Raw genomic sequence first — 9,986 nt, forward strand, 5'->3', positions numbered from 1 at the left:
CTAATAACTCCTTATCTTACTTCAACTCTGTGCTGTCGAGTTCATTATCCTTCTGAAAAGAGTTCTATGACAATTGTGAGCCCTCAAGGGATGCTGAGTAAAGAAACTGGAAAATGCTTCTTCTCAGGCTCCGGGACGGCGGCGGCGGCGGCGGCGCAGGGTATTTTAACTCAAGTGGGTGATGAAAAGGACTCTTGGAAAGTGAAAACTTTAGATGAAATTCTTCAGGAAAAGAAACGACGGAAGGAACAAGAGAAGAAAGCAGAGATAAAACGCTTAAAAAATTCTGATGACCGGGATTCCAAGCGGGATTCCCTTGAGGAGGGGGAGCTGAGGGACCACCGCGTGGAACTCGCCGTTCCATGGAAGAGAGGACTCCATGGAAGAGAGGACTCCATGGAAGACAGAGGAGAGGAAGATGATTCTTTGGCTATCAAACCACCGCAGCAGATGTCTCGGAAGGAAAAAGCACATCACAGGAAAGACGAGAAGAGAAAAGAGAAACATAGGCATCGCAGTCACTCAGCAGAAGGGGGGAAGCCTGCCAGAGTGAAAGAGAAGGAGCGGGAGCACGAGCGCCGGAAGCGGCACCGGGAGGAGCAGGCTCGGAGGGAGCTGGCCCGGGAGCACTCGCGCCGGGAGAGGGACCGCCTCGAGCAGTTAGAGAGGAAGCGAGAACGGGACGCGAGACGCGGGAGCAGAAGGAGCGGGAGTGGCGGGCGGAGGAGAGGCGCGAGGAGCGGGAGGCCCGTCGGGAAGTGTCTGCACATCACCGGACCGTGAGAGAGGACGACAGCGACAAGGTGAGAGCCAGCCACTGGAGCCGTAGCCCCTCCAGCCCCCTCGAGAAAGGCCTGAGCTGGGCCCAGCCGGAAGCCAGTGAAAGAAGAGAAAGTGGAAGAGAGAGACCTGCTGTCCGACCTGCAGGACGTCAGCGACAGCGAGAGGGAGACCAGCTCCGCTGAGCCCTCCTCAGCGGAGTCGGGGTCAGGTTCTGAGGAGGAGGAGGAGGAGGAAGAGGGGAGCAGCAGTGAAGAGTCGGAGGAAGAAGCGGAGGAGGAGGAGACCGGAAGCAACTCTGAGGATGTGTCCGGACAGTCAGCCCAAGTGAGTGAAGAAGAAATGAGTGAAGATGAGCGAGAGAATGAGAACCACGTCTTGGTTGTTCCAGAGTCACGGTTTGACCACGATTCTGGAGATAGTGAAAAGGGGGAAGAGGAGGTGGGTGAGGGCACCCCCCAGAGCAGCGCCCTCACCGAAGGGGACTTTGTGCCTGACTCCCCAGCCCTGTCGCCCATCGAGCTCACTCAGGAGCTGCCCAAGTACCTGCCCGCCCTTCAGGGCTGTCGGAGTGTGGAGGAGTTCCAGTGTCTGAACAGGATTGAGGAAGGCACCTACGGGGTGGTGTACAGAGCAAAGGACAAGAAGACAGATGAAATTGTGGCTCTGAAGCGACTGAAGATGGAGAAGGAGAAGGAGGGCTTCCCAATCACGTCACTGAGGGAGATCAACACCGTCCTCAAGGCGCAGCACCCCAATATCGTCACTGTCAGGGAGACTGTCGTGGGCAGCAACATGGACAAGAAATACATCGTCATGAACTATGTAGAGCATGACCTCAAGAGCCTCATGGAGACCATGAAGCAGCCTTTCCTGCCAGGGGAGGTGAATGATCAAGCTGCTGCGCGGAGTGAAGCACCTGCAAGAAAACTGGATCCTGCACCGAGACCTCAAGGCGTCCAACCTGCTGCTGAGCCACGCGGGCATCCTCAAGGTGGGGGACTTCGGGCCGGCACGGGAGTATGGGTCCCCTCTGAAGGCCTACACCCCAGTGGTCGTGACGCTGTGGTACCGAGCCCCCGAGCTTTTGCTGGGAGCCAAGGAATACTCCACGGCCGTGGACATGTGGTCGGTGGGCTGCATCTTTGGGGAGCTGCTGACTCAGAAGTCACTGTTCCCTGGGAAGTCAGAAATCGATCAGATCAACAAAGTGTTCAAGGACCTGGGGACCCCCAGTGAAAAAATCTGGCCTGGCTACAACGACCTCCCAGCCGTCAAGAAGATGACCTTCACCGAGTACCCCTATAACAACCTCCTCAAGCGCTTCGGGGCTCTGCTCTCAGACCAGGGCTTCGACCTCATTAAGAAGTTTCTGACATATTTCCCTGGGCGAAGAGTCAACGCAGAAGACGGCCTCAAGCACGAGTGTTTCCGCGAGACCCCCCTCCCCATCGACCCCTCCATGTTCCCCATGTGGCCGGCCAAGAGCGAACAGCAGAGGGTGAAGCGAGGCACCATCCCACGACCTCCACAGGGAGGCCCGGGCTACAGCCAGCTGGATGACGATGACCTGAAGGAGACGGGCTTCCACCTCACCACCACAGACCAGGGGGCCTCGGCCGCGGGCCCCGGCTTCAGCCTCAAGTTCTGAGGCTCCCAGATGACCTGGACCCATCCTGGGGAGCATCGACCACGCAGGTGCTGGATGCGCTGTCTGGGTCCAGACTCTGGACCAGGGCACCACTGCCACAGGGCTGCCACGGGTACAACCTCAAGTCTTGGACTGCTGGCCTTGTGGGGTTTTCCACATTTATTTTTTATCTTGGCTTGTAAATTTGTAGAATTAAATCACATTTTCCTTGTTGTGGGAGGAAAAAAAAAAAAGAAAATGGAAAATAAGGAGATGTTAGTGTCCCAAAAGAGGTGACATGACTAGTTGTCACTAAAGTGACAAAGAGACCTGCAAGATGAGAATTCCAAATGTGATTCTGTGACATGCTTCATTTCCAGTTAATAATTGATCATATGCACATCAGTTCAGTTCAGTTCAGTCGCTTAGTCGTGTCCGACTCTTTGCGACCCCATGAACCACAGCACGCCAGGCCTCCCTGTCCATCACCAACTCCCGGAGTTCACTCAAACGCATGTCCATCGAGTCGGTGATGGCATCCAGCCATCTCATTCTCTGCTGTCCCCGTCTTCTCCTACCCCCAATCCCTCCTAGCATCAGACTCTTTTCCAGTGAGTCAACTCGTTGCATGAGGTGGCCAAAGTATTGGAGTTTCAGCTTTAGCATCAGTCCTTCCAATGAACACCCAGGACTGATCTCCTTTAGAATGGACTGGTTGGATTTCCTTGCAGTCCAAGGGACTCTCAAGAGTCTTCTCCAGCACCACAGTTCAAAAGCATCAATTCTTCAGTGATCAGCTTTCTTCACAGTCCAACTCTCACATCCATACATGACCACGGGAAAAACCAGAGCCTTGACTAGACGGACCTTGGTTGGCAAAGTAATGTCTCTGCTTTTTAATATGCTATCTAGGCTGGTCATAACTTTCCTTTCAAGGAGCAAGCATCTTTTAATTTCATGGCTGCAACCAGCATCCAAAGTGATTTTGGAGCCCAAAAAAATAAAGTCTGACACTGTTTCCACTGTTTTTCCATCTATTTCCCATGAAGTGATGGGACCAGATGCCATGATCTTCGTTTCCTGAAGGTTGAGCTTCAAGCCAACCTTTTCACTCTCCTCTTTCACTTTCATCAAGAGGCCTTTGACTTCCTCTTCACTTTCTGCCGTAAGGGTGGTGTCATCTGGATATCTGAGATTATTGATATTTCTCCCGGCAATCTTGATTCCAGCTTGTGCTTTTTCCAGCCCAGTGTTCCTCATGATGTACTCTGCATATAACTTAAATAAGCAGGGTGACAATATACAACCTTTGAGTACTCCTTTTCCTATTTGGAACCAGTCTGTTGTTCCATGTCCAGTTCTAACTGTTGCTTCCTGACCTGCATACAGGTTTCTCAAGAGGCAGGTCAGGTGGTCTGGTATTCCCATCTCTTTCAGAATTTTCCAGTTTATTGTGATCCACACAGTCAAAGGCTTTGGCATAGTCAATGAAGCAGAAATAGATGTTTTTCTGGAACTCTCTTGCTTTCTCCATGATCCAGCGGATGTTGGCAATTTGATCTCTGGTGCCTCTGCCTTTTCTAAAACCTGCTTGAACATCTGGAAGTTCACGGTTCACGTATTGCTGAAGCCTAGCTGGGAGAATTTTGAGCATGATTTTACTAGTGTGTGAGATGAGTGCAATTGTGCAGTAGTTTGAGCATTCTTCGGCATTGCCTTTCTTTGGGATTGGAATGAAGACTGACCTTTTCCAGTCCTGTGGCCACTGCTGAGTTTTCCAAATGTGCTGGCATATTGAGTGCAGCACTTTCACAGCATCATCTTTCAAGATTTGAAATAGTTCAACTGGAATTCCATCACCTCCACTAACTTTGTTCGTAGTGATGCTCTCTAAGGCCCACTTGACTTCACATTCCAAGATGTCTGGTTCCAGGTGAGTGATCACGCCATCGTGATTATCTTCATCATGAAGATCTTTTTTGTACAGTTCTTCTGTGTATTCTTGCCACCTCTTCTTAATATCTTCTGCTTCTGTTAGGTCCATACCATTCCTATCCTTTATCGAGCCCATCTTTGCATGAAATGTTCCCTTGATATCTTTAATTTTCTTGAAAAGATCTCTTGTTTTTCCTATTCTGTTGTTTTCCTCTATTTCTTTGCATTGATCACTGAGGAAGGCTTTCTTATCTCTCCTTCCTATTTTTTGGAACTCTGCATTCAGATGCTTATATCTTTCCTTTTGTCCTTTGCTTTTCACTTCTCTTCTTTTCACAGCTATTTGTAAGGCCTCCTCACACAGCCATTTTGCTTTTTTGCATTTCTTTTCCATGGTGATGGTCTTGGTCCCTGTCTCCTGTACAATGTCACGAACCTCCATCCAGAGTTTATCAGGCCCTCTATCTATCAGATCTAGACCCTTAAATCTATTTCTTACTTCCACTGTATAATCATAAGGGATTTGATTTAGGTCATATCTGAATGGTCTAGTGGTTTTCCCTACTTTCTTCAAGTTAAGTCTGAATTTGGCAATAAGGAGTTCATGATCTGAGCCACAGTCAGCTCCTGGTCTTGTTTTTGCTAACTGTATAGAGCTTCTCCATCTTTGGCTGCAAAGAATATAATCTATCTGATTTCAGTGTTGACCGTCTGGTGATGTCCATGTGTAGAGTCTTCTCTTGTGTTGTTGGAAGAGGGTGTTTGCTATGACCAGTGCATTCTCTTGGCAAAACTCTATTAGCCTTTGCCCTGCTTCATTCTGTGCTCCAAGGCCAAATTTGCCTGTTACTCCAGGTGTTTCTTGACTTCCTACTTTTGCATTCCAGTCCCCTATGATGAAAAGGACATCTTTTTTGGGTGTTAGTTCTAAAAGGTCTTATAGGTCTTCATAGAACTGTTCAACTTTGACTTCTTCAGCATCACTGGTTGGGGCATAGACTTGGATTACTGTAATATTGAATGGTTTGCCTTGGAAACGAACAGAAATCATTCTGTCGTTTTTAAGATTGCATCCAAGTACTGCATTTCGGACTTTTTTGTTGACCATGATGGCTACTCCATTTCTTCTAAGGGATTCCTGCCCACAGTAGCAGATATAATGGTCATCTGAGTTAAATTCACCCATTCCAGTCCATTTTAGTTCACTGATTCCTAGAATGTCGATGTTCACTCTTGCCATCTCCTGTTTGACCACTTCCAATTTGCCTTGATTCATGGACCTAACATTCCAGGTTCCTATGCAATATTGCTCTTTACAGCATCGGACCTGCTTATATCACCAGTCACATCCACAACTGGGTATTTGTTTCGCTTTGGCTCCATCCCTTCATTCTTTCTGGAGTTAATTCTCCACTGATCTCCAGTAGCATACTGGGCAACTACCAACCTTGGGAATTCCTTATTCAGTATCCTATCATTGTGCCTTTTGATACTGTTCATATGCACATAGTTGCCTATAAAAAAAGGAGAACCAAGAAAGTATTATTCTTAATAATTCTGGGTCCACTGGAGAAGGGAATGGCAAACCACTTCAGTATTCTTGCCTTGAGAATCCCATGAACAGTCTGAAAAGGCAAAAGATAGGACACTGAAAAATGAACTCCCCAAGTAAGTGCCCAATAGAAGTAAGGTCCAATGCTATAAAGAGCAATATTGCATAGGAACCTGAAATGTTAGGTCCATGAATCAAGGCAAATTGGAAGTGGTCAAACAGGAGATGGCAAGAGTGAACACTGACATTCTAGGAATCAGCAACTAAGATGGACTAGAATGGGTAAATTTAACTCAGATGACCATTATATCTACTACTGTGGGCAGGAATCCCTTAGAAGAAATGGAGTAGCCATCATGGTCTACAAAACAGTCTGAAATGCAGTACTTGGATGCAATCTCAAAAACAACAGAATGATCTCTATTCATTTCTAAGGCAAACTATTCAGCCTCACAGTAATCCAAGCCTATGCCCCAACCAAAAACGCTGAAGAAGCCGAAGTCAAGTGGTTCTATGAAGACCTACAAGACCTTTTAGAACTAACACTCAAAAAAGATGTCATTTTCATTATAGGGGACTGGAGTGCAAAAGTAGCAAGTCAAGAAACAACTGGAGTAACAGGCAAATTTGGCTTTGGAGTACAGACTGAAGCAGGGCAAAGATTAATAGAGTTCTGCCAAGAAAACGCACTGGTCATAGCAAACACCCTCTTCCAACAACACAAGAGAAGACTCTACACATGGACATCACCAGATGGTCAACACCAAAATCTGATTGATTATATTCTTTGCAGCCGAAGATGGAGAAGCTCTATACAGTTAGCAAAAACAAGACCGGGAGCTGACTGTGGCTCAGATCATAAACTCCTTATTGCCAAATTCAGACTTAAATTGAAGAAAGTAGGGAAAACCACTAGACCATTCAGGTATGATCTAAATCAAATCCCTATACAGTGAAAGTGAGAATAGATTTAAGGGACTAGCTCTGACAGAGTGCCTAATGATCTATGGACGGAGGTTTGTGACGTGGTACAGGAAACAGGAATCAAGATCATCCCCAAGAAAAAGAAATGGAAAAAAGTAAAATGACTGTACGAGGAGGCCTTACAAATAGCCGTGAAAAGAAGACAAGTGAAAAGCAAAGGAGAAAAGGAAAGATATAAGCATCTGAATGCAGAGTTCCAAAGAATAGCAAGGAGAGATAAGAAAGCCATCCTCAGCGATCAATGCAAAGAGATAGAGGAAAACAACAGAATGGGAAAAAAATAGAGATCTCTTCAAGAAAATTAGAGATACCAAGGGAACAAACTAGTGGAGGTGATGGAATTCCAGTTGAACTATTTCAAATCTTGAAAGATGATGCTGTGAAAGTGCTGCACTCAATATGCCAGCACATTTGGAAAACTCAGCAGTGGCCACAGGACTGGAAAAGGTCAGTCTTCATTCCAATACCAAAGAAAGGCAATGCCAAAGAATGCTCAAACTACTGCACAATTGCACTCATCTCCCACGCTAGTAAAGTCATGCTCAAAATTCTCCAAGCCAGGCTTCAGCAATACATGAACCGTGAACTCCCAGATGTTCAAGCAGGTTTTAGAAAAGGCAGAGGCACTAGAGATCAAATTGTCAACATCCGTTGGATCATGGAGAAAGCAAGAGAGTTCCAGAGAAACATCTATTTCTGCTTCATTGACTATGCCAAAGCCTTTGACTGTGTGGATCACAATAAACTGTGGAAAATTCTGAAAGAGATGAGAATACCAGACCACCTGAAATACCAGACCAGTTGACCTGCCTCTTGAGAAACCTGTATGCAGGTCAGGAAGCAACAGTCAGAACTGTACATGGAACAACAGACTGGTTCCAAATAGGAAAAGGAGTACTCAAAGGTTGTATATTGTCACCCTGCTTATTTAACTTATATGCAGAGTACATCATGAGGAATGCTGGGCTGGAAGAAGCACAAGCTGGAATCAAGATTGCTGGGAGAAATATCAATAACCTCAGATATGCAGATGACACCACCCTTATGGCAGAAAGTGAAGAGGAATTCTAAAGCCTCTTGATGAAAGTGAAAGAGGAGAGTGAAAAGGTTGGCTTGAAGCTCAACATTCAGAAAACAAAGATCATGGCATCTGGTCCCATCACTTCATGGGAAATAGATGGAAAAACAGTGGAAACAGTGTCAGACTTTATTGTTTGGGGCTCCAAAATCACTGCGGATGCTGACTGCAGCCATGAAATTAAAAGACACTTACTCCTTTGAAGGAAAGTTAAACCTAGACAGCATATTAAAAAGCAGAGACATTACTTTGTCAACAAAGATCCATCTAGTCAAGGCTATGGTTTTTCCAGTGGTCATGTATGGTTGTGAGAGTTGTACTATAAAGAAAGCTGAGTGCCGAAGAATTGATGCTTTTGAACTGTGGTGTTGGAGAAGACTCTTGAGAGTCCCTTGAACTGCAAGGAGATCCAACCAGTCCATCCTAAAGATCAATCCTGGGTGTTCATTGGAAAGACTGATGTTGAAGCTGAAACTCCAATAGTCTGGCCAAGTGATGCGAAGAGCTGGCTCATCTGAAAAGACCCTGATGCTAGGAAAGATTGAGGGCAGGAGAAGGGGACGACAGAGGGTGAGATGGTTGGATGGCATCAATGACTCAATGGACATGGTTTGGGTGGACTCCAGCAGTTGGTGATGGACAGCGTGGCCTGGCGTGCTGCGGTTCATGGGGTTGCAAAGAGTCGGACATGACTGAGCGACTGAACTGAACTGAACAGGACCTTTTTATTTTCTTACTTTGGCTTATCTTTATATTTTTAAATTTTTCTATAGTGAATGTATTAATTATAACAATTTGGGGGAGCCTTAATTATATGCTGCTGCTGCTGCTGCTAAGTCACTTCAGTCGTGTCCGACTCTGTGCGACCCCATAGACGGCAGCCCACCAGGCTCCCCGGTCCCTGGGATTCTCCAGGCAAGAACACTGGAGTGGGTCGCTATTTCCTTCTCCAATGCATGAAAGTGAAAAGTGAAAGTGAAGTCGCTCAGTCGTGTCTGACTCTTAGTGACCCCATGAACTGAAGCCTACCAGGCTCCTCCATCCATGGGATTTTCCAGGCAAGAGTACTGGAGTGGGGTGCCATTGCCTTCTCCGAATTATATGCTAGATACTGTTAAATACTCTGTATGAATTATCTCACCCTCAACACTTTCATTCCCATTTCATAATGAAGAAATTGATATCTAAAACAATTGCCCAAAGTCAGGTGAATTATTTGTGCAGTAAACATTAAAGCATAATGGGTTTCCTTGGTGGCTCAGTGGTAAAGAATCTGTCTACCAATGCAGGAGACATGGATTCAGTCCTTGGTCCAAGAAGACCCCACAAGCGTTGGAGCAACTAAGCCTTCACCACAACCATTAAGCCTGTGATCCAGAGCCTGGAAACCACAAATACTGAGCCCAAACGCCTCAACTACTGAATCCTGCTTGCCCTAGAAGCCTGTGCTCCAGGACAAGAGAAACTGCCACTTTGAGAAGCTCGTACACTGCAACGAAGAGTAGTCCCCACTCACTGCAACTAGAGAAAGCCTGCGCGGCACTGAAGACCCAGCACAGCCAAAAATAAATAAAAAAATTTTTTAAGTAACTTAAAAAATAACAAGAATAACAAGGACTATTTTTCTCCTATCAAATTAGCAGATTAAGCATAGTCACTTACCAAGGATGGGTAAGATAATAGCTGCTTAAGTTTTTTGAGGTTCTGTCTCATGCACCTAATCAGTACCTGATTATAAACAGTAATCACTAACAGTAGAAAACTGAAAATAATTCAGAACTCCAATAATAAGGAAACTGTCACAAAATCAATGATAGAAATTTTTATGAAACCATTAAGTCATATTTGACAATATTTGAATTAATTAGGGGAGAGTGCCCTTGAACTCACGTTTGATGCTCATGTTTCCAGCTACCTCTCTGTTATTTCTACTTGACTGTCTCACAGGCAAGAAGAAATTCACTTTTAGTGCCCCAATCGTATTAAATCTGGTTTTCCACATCTTCCTCACATCGTACCTCCCTCCC

General features: G+C 45.9%; 1 pseudogene; it reads left to right on the forward strand.

The window, feature by feature from the left end:
• Positions 1 to 338: 338 nt before the first annotated feature.
• On the forward strand, positions 339 to 2,431 carry LOC129539276 (cyclin-dependent kinase 11B pseudogene; annotated as a pseudogene).
• The last annotated feature ends 7,555 nt before the right edge of the window (positions 2,432 to 9,986 follow it).

This window comes from Moschus berezovskii, chromosome 11, assembly GCF_049115385.1.
Source record: "Moschus berezovskii isolate FMDL1 chromosome 11, NW_MosBer_1.0, whole genome shotgun sequence".
In the NCBI taxonomy this organism is placed as follows: domain Eukaryota; kingdom Metazoa; phylum Chordata; class Mammalia; order Artiodactyla; family Moschidae; genus Moschus; species Moschus berezovskii.